This window comes from Schistocerca cancellata, chromosome 1 (assembly GCF_023864275.1).
Source record: "Schistocerca cancellata isolate TAMUIC-IGC-003103 chromosome 1, iqSchCanc2.1, whole genome shotgun sequence".
Lineage (NCBI taxonomy): Eukaryota > Metazoa > Arthropoda > Insecta > Orthoptera > Acrididae > Schistocerca > Schistocerca cancellata.
In genome coordinates, this window is record NC_064626.1 from 1,207,807,463 (window position 1) to 1,207,827,335 (window position 19,873).

At 41.3% G+C, this 19,873-nt stretch overlaps 1 protein-coding gene and 1 long non-coding RNA gene across 3 annotated transcripts in view; one reads left to right on the forward strand and one right to left on the reverse strand.

Moving 5' to 3' along the window:
* LOC126094676 (uncharacterized) overlaps positions 1-19,873 on the forward strand; it is a 261,576-nt gene that overhangs the window by 44,378 nt on the left and 197,325 nt on the right. The window lies entirely within an intron of this gene.
* The window catches only part of LOC126094718 (uncharacterized), a 32,004-nt gene continuing 22,929 nt past the window's right edge, over positions 10,799-19,873 (reverse strand). Inside the window, exons 2-3 of the long non-coding RNA XR_007521864.1 lie at positions 11,366-11,487; positions 10,799-10,915 (exon numbers count right to left, since the gene is read on the reverse strand). This is a non-coding gene — a long non-coding RNA (uncharacterized LOC126094718). The remainder of the gene's footprint in view (positions 10,916-11,365; positions 11,488-19,873) is intronic.

Genomic DNA, 19,873 nt, shown 5'->3' on the forward strand with positions numbered 1-19,873 from the left:
TTGTTTTCATTTGAATAACAAGTAGTATATTTCAATACATGAATACTAATTAGCAAAAGAAGTAAGTTCAAAAGTTCAATTTTCTGTTGACAATAAAGCCATTAGACATGGAAGACAAACGCGGAATGGACAAGATGGGGAAGGAAATTGCCATGTCTTTTTTGATGGGAAAATCCTAACATTCATCTTCACTGAGAAAAAAACACACTGAAGAACTAAATCTGAATGGCTGGATAGAATGCCAAGCTGATAAAGAACTCTGCACAGGATAACTGTACTGAAAACTCTCTTCGCACGCACTGTTTAGTATAATAATAATAACAATAATAATAATAAAACTATGTAAGTCATTTCACTTTCTTGCAATGTCTTTTGTGTTCACTGGATTCTCTACAGAATACTGGTACCTCTATAGAAACTAATCGTGTGAGCTGCAAAGAACAGGAGAGGGGTTTAGTGAGATGCTGAGTGTGGTAGGTGCTGTCTGTATATACTGCAAGGATCAGTACTGCACACCATGATTTATGTATACCACAGAATTAGTGTACTTTTCATTGCAGAACTTAAGACTGTTCAGTTAGAAGGATTACTCGTAAGTAATACATCGCTGCTAGTGACATACAAGCAAAGGGCATTTAACAGTGATGTTTCACCCCCGTGTTAATAATGTTATAAAATGGATGTACTGCAGTTTGTACCCCACTTAGTACTCTCCATTTATTTACCAATCATTATTATGCCTGCTAATCTATGGTAAAAACTTGTCATTTGAGTTACAGAACTGTCAAAGCCAAATGAATGCAGTACTTTCAATGGATGTAAAATAGCCAAGCTGTAGGTAAAAAATACAGACATTTGAATGAAGAAAATTCAAGGATGGCTGTATATTTGGTAGTGGCATTGCGTGATGGAATCAAGATTTACCAGCAAATTGAATGTTCAAACAAATTTCAGGCTTGCAGCTGGTCGGCATTCGATCCAACAATATTTCAACTGGGTACCTTTCAGTCATTCTCAGGTAAGCCATCGAAGACTGATGAAGATGTCCTCCATTCAGCAATGTAAAGCGTGCTATAAGTATCTGCCCATCCATCAAAATCAAGATGACCCTTGGACTATATTACCCAGTGGCAGTGTCCTCACTGGTGGAACTGCAGAACTCAAACTGTCTTCTGTATTACCACTTGCCATTGCCATCAGTGTAGTTTTTGATTACAGCAAATCATGGAGATGACTCCGCACATTGTCCAACTGGTAGCCACTATCGTGGTTCATCAGATTTTCCACCAGGAGTATTTTCACAGATTCTTTAATAATGGAAGCCCAAAAAGATGTTGCTGTGGTCAGAACATTGTTTTATTATATTCCACTGAATTTCGTACAATGTTCAGCAACAGTGGATGTTCTCGGTTGCAAAAGGCAAGTGAAGTACGGATTTTCAGTACACTGTTCTATCATGGTGTGTGTGATCTAACCTTTGTAAGCAAGGTATTTTGTAAATTATGGCCTCCAACAACAACTAATTGGCCCTCACTGATCCCAGCATGTGCAGAATACTTATAGCAAGCTACATATTATGGAATGGAGGACATCTTCCATCAGTTTTCAATGGCCAACTTGAGGATAAATGGCAGATTCACAATTGAAATATTGTGGGATGTACTGAACAATGAATGACTGCAGGCCTGAAATTTGTTTGTACGTTCAATGTGATACTCTTCTCCAACAAACTGCTATGCATCACATGATGGGCTGCTTTTAACATCTTCAAAAAACTGGCTTCATGGAAGATTAACAAAAGACAAAATTCAATCATAGGCCTGTATTGTACTGACCACAGTGACAAATCTAGAGATTTGTGCCTATACGGGAGTATATGGGTACTCATTCTTCCTGCCCACTATATGTACAAGAACTGGGAAGTGGATGTGATGGTGGTGGTGGTGGTGGTGGTGGTTGTTGTTGTTGTGGTCTTCAGTCCTGAGACTGGTTTGATGCAGCTCTCCATGCTACCCTATCCAGTGCAAGCTTCTTCATCTCCCAGTACTTACTGCAAACTACATCCTTCTGAATCTGCTTAGTGTATTCATCTCTTGGTCTCCCTCTACGATTTTTACCCTCCACATTGCCCTCCAATGCTAAATTGGTGATCCCTTGATGCCTCAGAACATGTCCTACCAATCGGTCCCTTCTTCTTGTCAAGTTGTGCCACAAACTCCTCTTCTCCCCAATTCTATTCAATACCTCCTCATTACTTATGTGATCTACCCATCTAATCTTCAGCATTCTTCTGTAGCACCACATTTCGAAAGCTTCTATTCTCTTCCTGTCCAAACTATTTATCGTCCACATTTCACTTCCATACATGGCTACACTCCATACAAATACTTTCAGAAATGACTTCCTGACACTTAAATCTATACTCGATGTTAACAAATTTCTCTTCTTCAGAAACGCTTTCCTTGCCATTGCCAGTCTACATTTTATATCCTCTCTACTTCGACCATCATCAGTTATTTTGCTCCCCAAATAGCAAAACTCCTTTACTACTTTAAGTGTCTCATTTACTAATCTAATTCCCTCAGCATCACCCGACTTAATTCAACTACATTCCATTATCCTTGGTTTTGCTTTTGTTGATGTTCATCTTATATCCCCCTTTCAAGACACTGTCCATTCCATTCAACTGCTCTTCCAAGTCCTTTGCTGTCTCTGACAGAATTACAATGTCATCGGTGAACCTCAAAGTTTTTATTTCTTCTCCATGGATTTTAATACGTACTCCGATTTTTTCTTTTGTTTCCTTTACTGCTTGCTCAATATACAGATTGAATAACGTCAGGGGGAGGCTACAACCCTGTCTCACTCCCTTCCCAACCACTGCTTCCCCTTCATGCCCCTCGACTCTTATAACTGCCATCTGGTTTCTGTACAAATTGTAAATAGCCTTTCGCTCCTTGTATTTTACCCCTGCTATCTTTAGAATTTGAAAGAGAGTATTCCAGTTAACATTGTCAAAAGCTTTCTCTAGGTCTACAAATGCTAGAAACGTAGGTTTGTCTTTCCTTAATCTATTTTCTAAGATAAGTCGTAAGGTCAGTGTTGCCTCACGTGTTCCAATATTTCTACGGAATCCAAACTGATCTTTGCTGAGGCTGGCTTTTACCAGTTTTTCCATTTGTCTGTAAATAATTCGTGTTAGTATTTTGCAGCTGTGACTTATTAAACTGATAGATCGGTAATTTTCACATCTGTCAACACCTGCTTTCTTTGGGATTGGAATTATTATATACTTCTTGAAGTCTGAGGGTATTTCGCCTGTCTCATACATCTTGATCACCAGATGGTAGAGTTTTGTCAGGACTGGCTCTCCCAAGGCTGTCAGTAGTTCTAATGGAATGTTGTCTACTCCCGGGGCTTTGTTTCGACTCAGGTCTTTCAGTGCTCTGTCGAACTCTTCACGCAATATCATATCTCCCTTTGCTTAGAACTGGGTTTCCATCTGAGCTCTTGATATTCATACAAGTGGCTCTCTTTTCTCCAAAGGTCTCTTTAATTTTCCTGTAGGCTGTATCTATCTTACCCCTAGTGAAATAAGCCTCTACATCCTTACATTTGTCCTCTAGCCATGCCTGCTAAGCCATTTTGCACTTCCTGTCGATATCATTTTTGAGACGTTTGTATTCCTTTTTGCCTGCTTCGTTTACTGCATTTTTATATTTTTTCCTTTCATCAATTAAATTCAATATTTCTTCTGTTACCCAAGGATTTCTACTAGCCCTCGTCTTTTTACCTACTTTATCCTCTGCTGCCTTCACTACTTCATCCCTCAGAGCTACCCATTCGTCTTCTACTGTATTTCTTTCCCCCATTCCTGTCAATTGTTCCCTTATGCTCTCCCTGAAACTCTGTACAACCTCTGGTTTAGTCAGTTTATCCAGGTCCCATCTCCTTAAATTCCCACCTTTTTGCAATTTCTTCAGTTTTAATCTACAGTTCATAACCAATAGATTGTGGTCAGAGTCCACATCTGCCCCTGGAAATGTCCTACAATTTAAAACCTGGTTCCTAAATCTCTGTCTTACCATTGTATAATCTATCTGATACCTTTTAGTATCTCCAGGATTCTTCCATGTATACAACCTTCTTTTATGATTCTTGAACCAAGTGTTAGCTATGATTAAGTTATGCTCTGTGCAAGATTCTACCAGACGGCTTCCTCTTTCATTTCTTAGCCCCATTAAACCTATTACTTCAAAATCATTCTTAACTGAATCCAGATACCTTCTCCTTGGTCTGCCCCGAGTCCTCATACCCTCTACTGCTGAACCCATGAGTCTCTTGGGCAATCTTGCTTCTCCCATGCGTGTAACATGACCCCACCATCTAAGCCTGTTCGCCCTGACTGCTACATCTATAGAGTTCATTCCCAGTTTTTCTTTGATTTCCTCATTGTGGACACCCTCCTGCCATTGTTCCCATCTACTAGTACCTGCAATCATCCTAGCTACTTTCATATCTGTAACCTCAACCTTGTTGATAAGGTAACCTGAATCCACCCAGCTTTCGCTCCCATACAACATAGTTGGTCGAAAGATTGAACGGTACACAGATAACTTAGTCTTGGTACTGACTTCCTTCTTGCAGAAGAGAGTAGATCGTAGCTGAGTGCTCACTGCATTATCTTTGCTACACCTCGCTTCCAGTTCTTTCACTATGTTGCCACCCTGTGAGAATATGCATCCTAAGTACTTGAAACTGTCCACCTGTTCTAACTTTGTTCGCCCAATTTGGCACTCAATCCATTTATATTTCTTTCCCACTGAAATTACTTTCGTTTTGGAGATGCTAATCTTCATACCATAGTCCTTACATTTCTGATCTAGCTCTGAAATATTACTCTGCAAACTTTCAATCGAATCTGCCATCACAACTAAGTCATCCGCATATGCAAGACTGCTTATTTTGTGTTCACATATCTTAATCCCACCCAGCCAGTCTATTGTTTTCAACATATGATCCATAAATAATATGAACAACAATGGAGACAGGTTGCAGCCTTGTCTTACCCCTGAAACTACTCTGAACCATGAACTCAATTTACCGTCAACTCTAACTGCTGCCTGACTATTCATGTAAAGACCTTTAATTGCTTGCAAAAGTTTGCCTCCTATTCCATAATCTTCTAGAACAGACATTAACTTCCTCCTAGGAAACCGGTCATATGCCTTTTCTAGATCTATAAAGCATAGATACAATTCCCTGTTCCTCTCATAACACTTCTCAATTTACCGTCAACTCTAACTGCTGCCTGACTATTCATGTAAAGACCTTTAATTGCTTGCAAAAGTTTGCCTCCTATTCCATAATCTTGTAGAACAGACAATAACTTCCTCCTAGGAACCCGGTCATATGCCTTTTCTAGATCTATAAAGCATAGATACAATTCCCTGTTCCTCTCATAACACTTCTCCATTATTTGCCGTAAGCTAAAGATCTGGTCCTGACAACCTCTAAGAGGCCTAAACCCACACTGATTTTCATCCAGTTGGTCCTCAACTAATACTCGCACTTTCCTTTCAACAATACCTGAGAAGATTTTACCCACAACTCTGATTAAAGAGATACCTCTGTAGTTGTTACAATCTTTTCTGTTTCCATGTTTAAAGATTGGTGTGATTACTGCTTTTGTCCAGTCTGATGGAACCTGTCCCGACTCCCAGGCCATTTCAGTTATCCTGTGTAGCCATTTAAGACCTGACATTCCACTGTATTTGATGAGTTCCAACTTAATTCCATCCAACCCAGCTGCTTTATTGCACTGCAATCTATTGACCATTTTCTCCACTTCCTCAAATGTGATCCTATTTCCATCATCATTCCTATCCCATTCTACCTCGAAATCTGAAACATTACTGATCGTATTTTCACCTACATTGAGCAACTCTTCAAAATATTCCCTCCATCTGCCCAAGGCATCCACAGGATTCACCAGCAGTTTTCCTGACCTGTCCAAAATACTTGTCATTTCCTTCTTACCTCCGTTTCGAAGACTGCTAATTACACTCCAGAATGGTTTTCCAGCAGCTTGACCCAATGTCTCCAACCTGTTTCCAAAGTCTTCCCAAGATTTCTTCTTGGATGCTGCAATTATCTGTTTGGCTTTGTTTCTTTCTTCAACATAACTTTCTCTGTCTACCTGAGTTCTAGTATGTAGCCATTTTTGATACACCTTCTTTTTTCCTTTTACAGGCTGCCTTGACTGTGTCATTCCACCAAGCTGTTTGCTTCATCCTACTTTTACACACTACTGATCCAAGACATTCTTTAGCCACTTCTAGTACTGTGTCCCTGTACCTTGTCCATTCCTTTTCCAATGACTGTAATTGACTACATTCAACTAACTGGTACCTTTCTGCGATCGCTGTTATGTACCTGTGCCTGATTTCCTTATCCTGATGTTTGTCCACTCTTATCCTCCTACATATGGACCTGACCTCCTGCACTTTCGGCCTCACAATCCCAATTTCACTGCAGGTTAAATAATGATCAGTGTCATCAAAGAATCCCCTGAATACACGTGTGTCCCTCACAGCCTTCCTGAATTCCTGATCTGTTATTATATAGTCAATGACAGATATGGTTCCCCTGCTTTCCCAAGTATACCGGTGAATGTTCTTATTTTTAAAAAAGGAGTTTGTGATTACTAAGCCCATACTGGCACAGCAATCCAAAAGTTGTTTCCCGTTACTGTTGGCCTCCATATCCTCTCCAAATTTACCCATAACCTTTTCATACCCTTCTGTTCGATTTCCAATCCTGGCATTAAAATCACCCATGAGCAGAACACTGTCCTTGTCCTTTACTCTAACAACTACATCACTGAGTGCCTCATAAAAACTATCCATCTTATCTTGATCTGTCCCTTCACAATGCGAATATACTGACACAATCCTCCTTTCTTGCTAGACACTGTCAAATCTATCCACATCAGTCGTTCGTTTACATACCTTATTGCAACTACGCTGGGTTCCATTTCTTTCCTGATGTAAAGCCCTACACCCCATTGTGCTATTTCTGCTTTGACTCCTGACAGGTAGACCTTGTATTCTCCCACTTCCTCTTCTTTCTCACCCCTTACCCGAATGTCACTAACAGCTAAAACGTCCAGCCCCATCTTACTTGCAGCCTCTGCCAGCTCTACCTTCTTCCCAGAGTAGCCCCCATTGATATTAATAGCTCCCCATCTCATTACCATTTGTTTGCCAAGTCGTATCTTAGGAGTTCCTGGTTTGTCAGTTAGAGGTGGGACTCCGTCACCTCCAAAGGTCCGAGGCATTTTGCTCTGATTGTTGCTAGCATCATATTTAAAGTACCAGGGAAGCAGGTTGCTAGCCTTACTTGCCCCGAGTCCCATTGGGTTTTACCCCTAATGGCTGAGGGACTAACCGGTGGATTTGGTAGTCTTTGCCGTATGAGCACAAAGGTGACCACGACTCAGAATATGTCCGAGATGCCCAGCCTTATTCCAAAGTAACTGGTATCCCGACTGTCGGGACCACTTACTTGGCACTCATAGGTTGCCCGTGGTTCATGAACGAGGACATGACCGCAGGAACCCACCCATGAACCACCTCCTTGATAACTGATAACTAACGAAAAATGAATTCTACATAATTTCATTCAGAAATTTGCATTCAATGAGTCTAAAATACCATTCAGTTGGTTCATCATTAGAAGTGGCAGTTATCAGTCAGCTTCTTGATAACTGCCACTTCTAATGATGAACCAACTGAATGGTATTTTAGACTCATTGAATGCAAATTTCTGAATGAAATTATGTAGAATTCATTTTTCGTTAGTTGTAATTTTCACCAAATACTACAAATACTATTTTACTGTCGTAAACATAAAGAGAAATTTTATTTCAGTTTCTACAAAGAAAAGAATAGTTGTGATAAATAAAAACCAAGTGGCTGCAAATTTACAGGCACATACAGAAGTTGACAGATTTTCTAGATTTCTGAAACAGGAGTTTCTACATCCAGGGACTTAGAGAAAGAAGGGTTGAAGGGGGCAGGACTTTATGTATAGGGAAAACACCTGAGAACCCTATATCAAAGTAAGTACAGCAGGGAAGCACAAAAGGCGAACCAAGAATGAAAGTCCATTAACAATCAAGTTTTGAAAATATTAACACAACTAAGAAAATTACATAAATGGAGGCCTAGTAGATGATAGGAACAAGGCATGAACTGCAAACAAAGCTGATCCCCCAGTGTTGCGATTTTCTTGAGGACTGTGCTTTCAGGTATTTCCTTCTCATTCACCATCTTCAAATTTCATACTTTTCTTCCTTCAAAATGTTGTGTGTTAATATTTTTGCTTTTCACTGTTTTGCATACTACTGTTAATGCTGTTCTTTTCCCTCTATGATTTTTTTCTTTGCCTGTTCTTCCACTCAGTGGTCAGTAGTTTTCCTCTGCACCCTCCACCTTTATCTTAAGTGTTAAAATAATAGTAACTCCAGGAAGAACAATAAAAATGTGGAAAGACAGCCTTTCATCTGTTGTCAGTTATTGTGTGGTGCATAGACACACATCACTGATAGTGCTCTCTCTCTTGTTTAAGTGCATGCTCTTCCACACACAACCACACATACTCTGAAACACACCTGTGACAGATGTGACCTGCACACTCAGCCATTGTGTGCCACCCAGGCTGTATGTTGGTGCTTCACAATCTGACCCAGCTCTTTGGAGTAAAAACAGGATGTATATTAACTGTGGCAAGTCTTGCATATATGAGCAACCACCTTCAACAATCATCTTCATGCAGGTAGTCTGTATGCAAGTATGACAGTGGTGAATATACCAATTAACAATGGTTGGTGGAGGCACATAAAATAGAGCCAAATAATCTTCTTGTACAAGTGAGAATTTGGTATTAGACATGGTAAATGACACATTAACACTTACAGACAGCATGAATGGACCCGCATTTTTATGCAGCACATTCTAAATATTGTGATAGTAGACATAAAAGGCAGGAGTTATTTTAGGCAGCAGATGACCTCAACATTGCACAAAAAAACCTTATTTGACAGACAGAAAGACACAGGCAATTTGTTCTGTTGCAATCTAGTATTGTCAATAATTCTTTCGTTTACACAAGTCATCCAGATGAAAATTATATAACAGTTGGATGACGTGATCCTGGTGCTTTACATCACTGTCGGTGTACAATTAAAAGTAGTGCGACAGTTGTGGTGGTGGTGCTGGTGCTGGTGCTGGTGCTGCTAATGATAATGATAGTTTAACGTACCACTGTCAGTTAGGTCATAACAGTGAAAGATGATCATCTGCCTAATATATTTGGCCACTACAGTGTCATGTTGTCAGTAATATGCACACCATTAGTATACAAGCTTAGAGACCACCTTCATTAGATGATTGTGGTGGGCTATTCTTAGCAAGAGTATGCAACTGATTTTATTTTGCTTCCTCTCCCAAAAAGCTGGAAGGAAGTTATTGCCCTCAACTGCATCTGTTGAAATGCTCATACTGATTTGAGTTGGTGCCACTGCAACCAAAGGTGAATACTTTAAGTTGTCTGTGCAGTTGTGTGTGTGATAGTGTGTACTTACACTAGAAATAGAGTTGTATCTTGAAAACTCATTACGTCTCTGTGCTGTTATGTGTTTCTGTGTGCCATGTATCATTCAGGTCTGGATTAATGGTTGCCTTCCCCCCCTTTGGTTTTGTTTTGTGTATGCCATTATTCCTGATCTCTGCATCCCTTCTCTCTCATTCATCAACTTTTCCCCAGGACAGTTGTAACTTTGATTCTTTCAAAAGTCACCTTTACTGTTATCTTATTGATATCACTCCCACCCCTGCTGTCATGTCTCCATCAATGTGACTTGCTAAGTGAGATGACTGACAAAGTGGTTAAAACACTGGGTGGTCATTTTGTAGCAATGGGTTTCTAATTATCATTCAACCATTTAGTTTTGGATTTTCTGTTTTTCCCCAAGTTTATTAAGGAAAATGTCAGGATAATTTCTTTCACAAGAATGTTATCCTTTCCCCGTCTTCTTTAATTAGGTGTGGCGCTTCCTCTCTAAAAACCTGATCACAGACGATGTTAAACCCTAATTCCTCCTCCTTTTCTCCTTGTATGACATTCTTTCTTGCTCTTTCCTCCAACTCTGTCCTGTTTCAAATAAAAGTTGCAGTTTCCACAAACAAGCTTTGTCAGCTTTTGCATGTCCCTGTCAATCAGCTATCACGTGTCAAGTAGGAATTTCTTAAGTCTGCATTTAACTTTTAACACACATCGCTTCGCCAACAGTGGATCTTTTGTATCAGGTATAGTAACGTATTTACGCTTCATTAGTAAGAAAGAACAGTTTCTTTGTGTCAGGTACAGCAGTTCGTAACTGTAACTCAGCATTTCTTTTAAATCAACATACTCCTGTCTTAGGCCATAACAAGTGTACAATTATTGCAGGCTTTTCATCCCTGTGGTCTACTCCTGTCAGTTCCACAGTTGATTGTATAACTACAGCTCCAGTGAAAGAGGCACATCTAGTCTGTACCCTACACCATCTCCTTCACAATTCTCCCATGGCCTCCTCATGTTCCTGTCACTCCTTCATATTTGGAATATGTACTCCTTCTGGTAAGTGCTACTAAATCAAAATTTATGTTTTAAACTTTTTTCATTAGTATGCTCAAAAAACTCAGTAAACTAAGGAAAATAACAAAATGTCTTGAACAGTGTGCTTAAACAGACCTGTAGTTACTTACGGCAGTGACATATGTGGACTGGACAAAATCATACAGACACACCATTTTCAGAACTTATTTTTGGCTTTCATAGGTGATGCATCAGCAGTTTTCTTCCCCGTTTACTATAACATTACAGAAAGTGTTCTGAGCTACCGGTATGTCTGTAGTCGTACTAACATACAGTGTGTGCACTGTTAGATGATGCTTCCAAGCAGTTGCAAATTTACCAATCAGTGATGTTACATGGAGTGACAGTATAACAGTGGAGAAAGTGTTCATGAAAAGACTTGTAGAGAAAAACTAAACTAAGTGATAGAGATATGAAAGTAGTAAAATTGTTATCTCTTATAATACGACACACTATAAAAGTGAGTACTGAGATTATTATGCATCTAGAGAACACAATGTCAATGTAAGCAATGTGGAAGGGATAATATTAACAAAACATTCACAGTAAAGCTCATACTGTGTAAGACCTTATATAAATAAATCCTTTTAAGAGAATTCAGAAACTTGTTATATTATCCAACTGGTCTACTTCTATACTTTTTTCTAGTGTAGGATGTTTTTACATTTTGAAAACATGAGTAGTAGCATACCATCCAGACTGTCTGCTTCCAACTGTGAAGCAGGTAAAGATTGTTTTATGGTTTTGATGGTCACAGCATGGTTTGTTGTGTTTCCCGTGGTTACACTGAAAGAAAGAGAACCAATTAAAGTTTTTGAAACCATTTAAGGTGAACAAGTTGATTCATTGGCACAAACATTGTTTTTGACAGGGAAGAGCATGTTCTGGTAGTACCTGAAAGTGCCCATAAGTGCTTTCAAGGGCTAGATGGTTTAATAGCAGGTCTTCCCTGGTCTCCGTAGTTTCTGAAATTGAATATTATCAAATCATTGTGCCCTTTATTGGTAAAACAGTCATCACTGTCGTTCTTCTGCTGTGGTAAAGTCTTTGATGCTTTAGAAGTAATATTGAGCAAGACAGTGTAGCATTATGTGTGTCGAAGACAGGAGCCCTCTGGGCTTAACTACTTGGATTGCTACTCGTTGAAATGTATGTACTAATCCTCTTCAGAACAACACTGTTGATTTGTGTAGGCCTGTTAGAACATGCAAACAAAAGAGAAATGTTAACAGATAATAAATCTGTAATAAGAATTTGTTTTTAGGCTTGAATTGTAAAGGAGGTTCATTGGAGGAGAAAAGTAAATGGTGTGTTACAGAAGAGTGATATTGATGTTGCTATTCGACACCGCAGCCCTCCCAGAATTTATAATTGCTGCCTTCATTAATCTTACCCCTACATTGTGAACCACTTAACATTGTTCCAAAAAGCAGTGTTGCAGTCATAGCATACATTTTTACTAAGGACAAAGTTACAGGCGGTAAATATGGTCAAAATGCTCACAGATCAGATGTGTCATTCTCAACCTCAAATTCAAATTAATTTTTAACTGAAATGGTGAATATGTTGTGTGGAATAGCGAGAGCATGTATATTTATACGATCAGAATATTGTGAATATAAGTGTGATGATGTATTCCATACAAGCTTCTGTTATAACTTCAAGTTGAACAAATATATTTCAAGGAAGACGCAATACATGAAAGGCACAGATCAAGTAAACAGAGTAAGATGTGTGTACACTTTAACAGTCAAATCATAACTCAGTCCGAGCCTAGCGGCCGCTGGCTGGCTGGCCGCTTATGTGGCACTGCTGCTGCATGGCTGGCAGACAGCGCCGCATGTAGAGGACGTGCGTAACTGTGCGGCGGCACTTTGAAAGATCGGCGAGTCACAACAGCTTCTTAACTTCTTTCAGAACAGTGATGAAAAATCAATACAGAGTGTGTCTGTATCAGCACAAACACAAGCAATTGACACAGGCACAAATCTATGAAGTAGACCACATGGCAGTAAAATTTTTTTATTTATGGAATGTGAAGTCGAGAACTCAAGTATAAATCAGTCAAAGCATATTTGTGCAACTCTCAAAAATTCTTGAGAAAATTGACATTGAACTTTCCTGAGCATCTTTAATACCCTAATGTAAGATCAGTTTCTCAAGAGACAATGTGGAGATGCAGTAGGATGCTCACTTGGCATGCGAGGGCCATGGATCAATTCACAGCCGACCCAGTTTTTTAAATGAAGGTGCATGTTGTGTGAGCATATCTATGAAGTGTAAAATTCATAAAGATGGAAAAAAAGTCAGTAGTGCTCAAAGCTGGTAATCGCTGGGTGACTGGGTCGAGTCTCATTTTGGTCATTATTTTCTTGGGCTTTTTTCAACTTAGTTTGAACACCAATCTCATTTAAATATAAAATTCATCATATGCCATTTGAGATATGTTGGCATTCTACAAACAAAAATATTGAATACGGAGGTCTTCTCATGATATCACCATCTCATAATTCTTACTTTTGGAATATTTTTTAAATGTTTCCAAGCGTGGCAGAGTTGCACACGAAAGACTTGGTTAGTTACAGAAACGTAGTGTGTATGGATGCTAACAAACTTAAGCATCGGAGGCATCCTTGTTATACCCAGAAAAGTAAATGTGTCTTAGAGAAAACTGATATTTGTGTTGCCATTCATCACCACAGGCCTCCCAGAATTTATCACTACTGCCTTCATTCATCTTAAGATACAGCCATATATTCAGGACCCCTTTGTTCCAAATGCCATTGTTTCGACCATACCATATACTTAAATTAAGGACCAAGTTACATGCAGTCAGTGTGGTCAAAATGCTCACAAAACAGGAACTTCATTCTTGACCTCAGGCTCATGTTAACTGTAATGACGAAAAGGAGTGGAGTAGGGAATGCCTTGTGTATTTGTAAGATCAAAATACAGTAAATTGAAGTGTGACTATGTATTCCATACAAGCTTCTTGACTTCTTTCATAGACGTGATGAAAAAACCAACACAGTGAATGTCCGTGTCAGCACAAACACAAGGAACTGACACAGGCGCAAATCTAAGTGCACCTGTAGAGGCAAAATATGCACACAATATGCCATTACCAAGCAATCCCTGTAGTGGCAGTAGAAAATTGTGAAATTAATGCCCTGTTCTTACAGACTGTCAAAGAAACATGTTCTAACTATGAACACGAGGAAATACACACAGCCGGAAAAGAGAGAAAATATATTGGAGTAGTTGGCTCCATTGGTGTCATTCTAACAGCTTAAAAGAAATGTGAGAGCCTCTTCAGCCAGGAAATCTACATACTTACACATTTGCCTATTAAATGTATGGGCAGGCCATTCTGTCTTGCTGTTCTGTTGTGGATGGATGGAGGTGCTGTGGCACGGTGAATGCCATTGTGTGCACAAAAGTCATTGAAAGATTGTGCCACAAACTGAGGATGCCGGGCGGTGTGGCTGAGAGGTTCTAGGCGCTTCAGTGCGGAATTGCGTGACTGCTGTGGTCGCAGGTTCAAATCCTGCCTTAAGCATGGATGTGTATGATGTCCATAGGTTAGGTAGGTTTAAGTAGTTCTAAGTTCTAGGGGACTGATGACCTCGGAAGTTATGTCCCATATTCCTCGGAGCCATTTTTGAAACTGAGGACAATGGTCCAAAACCAGGGTACAAGGCAAGCCCTCTGAGGAGAATATCCTCAACAGGACATTGACAGTCGTGCCTGCTGTTGCAGAGAGACAACAAACAACAGAAGGTAAATGAGAAAAGGAATCAATTGCCAATAACCAGAAGGTGTCTGAAAAGGACCAGTGAAATCAATGTGGACTCTTCCCAAGGCTGTGTAGGGGCAGGCTCCAGCGAAAAGTGCATGGCTCCACTTGCTGACCTGAATACTGTTGGCAGGCTGTGACAATGTATTCCACCTTCTGATCAGTTCCTGGCTAAAACACATGGTGGGGTGCCAACAGTTTTATGTGAGAGATACCCCATAACCCTGTTGTAACAAGTGGAGGACCTCCCACAGCAGAGCAGCTGGAGCCTTGTTACATGGTGTAAATCCTTCTGTCGACAGGAGAATAGTGCCATCCAAGAGGGGGAGGTGATGATGCAATGCATAAGAATTGTGAAGCGGGGTCGCTATGCAGCCCTGTGGACAGTTGGGCCACCCTTTTATTTTTCTGCCTGAGTACCAGATCTGCCACCACAGCAGAGGCAATATGGCATTTCGGAAATAGGTGATGGGGAAACTGTTCACCGCTTCTTGAAACCAGGGGAGGTGTGAAGTCGAGACAAGAGCATACATGTTCACTTATTGAAGAGGGAGTGGGAGCTAAAATGGGTCTCATAACTGTACCGAGACAAGAACAAAGCCCAGCGCTAAAGATGATGAGCACCTTTGTCTGATAAGAATGCTGATCAGCTAAACAGGGAAACCAAGGGCTTATGGCTGGTAGGGTCAATCCATACCTAGTGATCCACCACTGGTTGCTTGACCTTCTCAGAAAAAAAATTATATTTGCTGGGTGAAATCCCCGATGTTCAGTAGTCACAAAAATATTTTTTTTTAAATTTATTGTTTATTATTTTGAAATGGTGGCCATATTTGTTCCAGGCGACATGCGTTTTTTTGTATTTGAAAGCATCTACATTTTTTACAATTATTCAGTAGTGGATTGTCCTAAGCCTTTCAGATAAAACACATTTAAAACGAAACTTCCTGGCAGATTAAAACTGTGTGCCCGACCGAGACTCGAACTCGGGACCTTTGCCTTTCGCGGGCAAGTGCTCTACCAACTGAGCTACCGAAGCACGACTCACGCCCGGTACTCACAGCTTTACTTCTGCCAGTATCTCGTCTCCTACCTTCCAAACTTTACAGAAGCTCTCCTGCGAACCTTGCAGAACTAGCACTCCTGAAAGAAAGGATATAGCGGAGACATGGCTTAGCCACAGCCTGGGGGATGTTTCCAGAATGAGATTTTCACTCTGCAGCGGAGTGTGCGCTGATATGAAACTTCCTGGCAGATTAAAACTGTGTGCCCGACCGAGACTCGAACTCGGGACCTTTGCCTCTCGCGGGCAAGTGCTCTACCAACTGAGCTACCGAAGCACGACTCACGCCCGGTACTCACAGCTTTACTTCTGCCAGTATCTCGTCTCCTACCTTCCAAACTTTACAGAAGCTCTCCTGCGAACCTTGCAGAACTAGCACTCCTGAAAGAAAGGATATAGCGGAGACATGGCTTAGCCACAGCCTGGGGGATGTTTCCAGAATGAGATTTTCACTCTGCAGCGGAGTGTGCGCTGATATAAAACTTCCTGGCAGATTAAAACTGTGTGCCCGACCGAGACTCGAACTCGGGACCTTTGCCTTTCGCGGGCAAGTGCTCTACCAACTGAGCTACCGAAGCACGACTCACGCCCGGTACTCACAGCTTTACTTCTGCCAGTATCTCGTCTCCTACCTTCCAAACTTTACAGAAGCTCTCCTGCGAACCTTGCAGAACTAGCACTCCTGAAAGAAAGGATATAGCGGAGACATGGCTTAGCCACAGCCTGGGGGATGTTTCCAGAATGAGATTTTCACTCTGCAGCGGAGTGTGCGCTGATATGAAACTTCCTGGCAGATTAAAACTGTGTGCCCGACCGAGACTCGAACTCGGGACCTTTGCCTTTCGCGGGCAAGTGCTCTACCAACTGAGCTACCGAAGCACGACTCACGCCCGGTACTCACAGCTTTACTTCTGCCAGTATCTCGTCTCCTACCTTCCAAACTTTACAGAAGCTCTCCTGCGAACCTTGCAGAACTAGCACTCCTGAAAGAAAGGATATAGCGGAGACATGGCTTAGCCACAGCCTGGGGGATGTTTCCAGAATGAGATTTTCACTCTGCAGCGGAGTGTGCGCTGATATGAAACTTCCTGGCAGATTAAAACTGTGTGCCCGACCGAGACTCGAACTCGGGACCTTTGCCTTTCGCGGGCAAGTGCTCTACCAACTGAGCTACCGAAGCACGACTCACGCCCGGTACTCACAGCTTTACTTCTGCCAGTATCTCGTCTCCTACCTTCCAAACTTTACAGAAGCTCTCCTGCGAACCTTGCAGAACTAGCACTCCTGAAAGAAAGGATATAGCGGAGACATGGCTTAGCCACAGCCTGGGGGATGTTTCCAGAATGAGATTTTCACTCTGCAGCGGAGTGTGCGCTGATATGAAACTTCCTGGCAGATTAAAACTGTGTGCCCGACCGAGACTCGAACTCGGGACCTTTGCCTTTCGCGGGCAAGTGCTCTACCAACTGAGCTACCGAAGCACGACTCACGCCCGGTACTCACAGCTTTACTTCTGCCAGTATCTCGTCTCCTACCTTCCAAACTTTACAGAAGCTCTCCTGCGAACCTTGCAGAACTAGCACTCCTGAAAGAAAGGATATAGCGGAGACATGGCTTAGCCACAGCCTGGGGGATGTTTCCAGAATGAGATTTTCACTCTGCAGCGGAGTGTGCGCTGATATGAAACTTCCTGGCAGATTAAAACTGTGTGCCCGACCGAGACTCGAACTCGGGACCTTTGCCTTTCGCGGGCAAGTGCTCTACCAACTGAGCTACCGAAGCACGACTCACGCCCGGTACTCACAGCTTTACTTCTGCCAGTATCTCGTCTCCTACCTTCCAAACTTTACAGAAGCTCTCCTGCGAACCTTGCAGAACTAGCACTCCTGAAAGAAAGGATATAGCGGAGACATGGCTTAGCCACAGCCTGGGGGATGTTTCCAGAATGAGATTTTCACTCTGCAGCGGAGTGTGCGCTGATATGAAACTTCCTGGCAGATTAAAACTGTGTGCCCGACCGAGACTCGAACTCGGGACCTTTGCCTTTCGCGGGCAAGTGCTCTACCAACTGAGCTACCGAAGCTGCAGAGTGAAAATCTCATTCTGGAAACATCCCCCAGGCTGTGGCTAAGCCATGTCTTCGCTATATCCTTTCTTTCAGGAGTGCTAGTTCTGCAAGGTTCGCAGGAGAGCTTCTGTAAAGTTTGGAAGGTAGGAGACGAGATACTGGCAGAAGTAAAGCTGTGAGTACCGGGCGTGAGTCGTGCTTCGGTAGCTCAGTTGGTAGAGCACTTGCCCGCGAAAGGCAAAGGTCCCGAGTTCGAGTCTCGGTCGGGCACACAGTTTTAATCTGCCAGGAAGTTTCATATCAGCGCACACTCCGCTGCAGAGTGAAAATCTCATTCTGGAAACATCCCCCAGGCTGTGGCTAAGCCATGTCTCCGCTATATCCTTTCTTTCAGGAGTGCTAGTTCTGCAAGGTTCGCAGGAGAGCTTCTGTAAAGTTTGGAAGGTAGGAGACGAGATACTGGCAGAAGTAAAGCTGTGAGTACCGGGCGTGAGTCGTGCTTCGGTAGCTCAGTTGGTAGAGCACTTGCCCGCGAAAGGCAAAGGTCCCGAGTTCGAGTCTCGGTCGGGCACACAGTTTTAATCTGCCAGGAAGTTTCATATCAGCGCACACTCCGCTGCAGAGTGAAAATCTCATTCTGAAAACACATTTAGTTCAACACACTGTGGGCTACAAATTAACATCACTTAGCTGAACGTATTCTTTAATATATTTTTCATAGTTAAAAGTTATGAGCCACAAATTTAAAAAACTTAATTTTTGAACATTAGTTTTCCAAGGAAAGATTAATTTCTCAACTTTAATATTTTTTCTGCTATTGCACTGTATAGTATAGTTACTTTTTATAGAGTATCAGTGGTGAGCAGTTTACACTTAAAAAAACAACACTATTTAAAAAAAATGGACTTTTTTTTATTTTTCCATTTTGTGGCCTGCAATATCTTTGTTGGGGGGACCATGTAAACATCTGAAAATTTCACAGTTAATAGACCTTTATGGTATCAAACTTCATTATAAATTTCAACTTTGAGATTGAATTGGAAGTTATGGAAGAAAGATTACAAAGTTGTTGTTGTTGTTGTTGTTGTCTTCAGTCCTGAGACTGGTTTGATGCAGCTCTCCATGCTACTCTATCCTGTGCAAGCTTCTTCATCTCCCAGTACTTACTGCAACCTACATCCTTCTGAATCTGCTTAGTGTATTCATCTCTTGGTCTCCCTCTACGATTTTTACCCTCCACACTGCCCTCCAATGCTAAATTTGTGATCCCTTGATGCCTCAGAACATGTCCTACCAACCAGTCCCTTCTTCTCGTCAAGTTGTGCCACAAACTCCTCTTCTCCCCAATTCTATTCAATACCTCCTCATTAGTTATGTGATCTAGCCATCTAATCTTCAGCATTCTTCTGTAGCACCACATTTCGAAAGCTTCTATTCTCTTCCTGTCCAAACTATTTATCGTCCACGTTTTACTTCCATACATGGCTACACTCCATACAAATACTTTCAGAAATGACTTCCTGACACTTAAATCTATACTCGATGTTAACAAATTTCTCTTCTTCAGAAACGCTTTCCTTGCCATTGCCAGTCTACATTTTATATCCTCTCTGCTTCGACCAACATCAGTTATTTTGCTCCCCAAATAGCAAAACTCCTTTAGTACTTTAAGTGTCTCATTTCCTAATCTAATTCCCTCAGCATCACCCGACTTAATTCAACTACATTACATTATCCTTGTTTTGCTTTTGTTGATGTTCATCTTATATCTCCCTTTCAAGACACTGTCCATTCCGTTCAGCTGCTCTTCCAAGTCCTTTGCTGTCTCTGACAGAATTACAATGTTATCGGCGAACCTAAACGTTTTTATTTCTTCTCCATGTATTTTAATACCTACTCAAAATTTTTCTTTTGTTTCCTTTACTGCTTGCTCAATATACAGATTGAATAACATCGCTGTTAATCTTCTTATATTAGCTCTAAATATTATTGCTCGGTTTGTAACTATTCTTTCTCATATAATTACAATGACAGGCTACAACCCTGTCCCACTCCCTTCCCAACCACTGCTTCCCTTTCCTGTTCCTCGACTCTTATAACTGCCATCTGGTTTCTGTACAAATTGTAAATAACCTTTCACTCCCTGTATTTTACCCCTGCCATCTTAAGAATTTGGAAGAGAGTATTCCAGTCAACATTGTCAAAAGCTTTCTCTAAGTCTATAAATGCTAGAAATGTAGGTTTG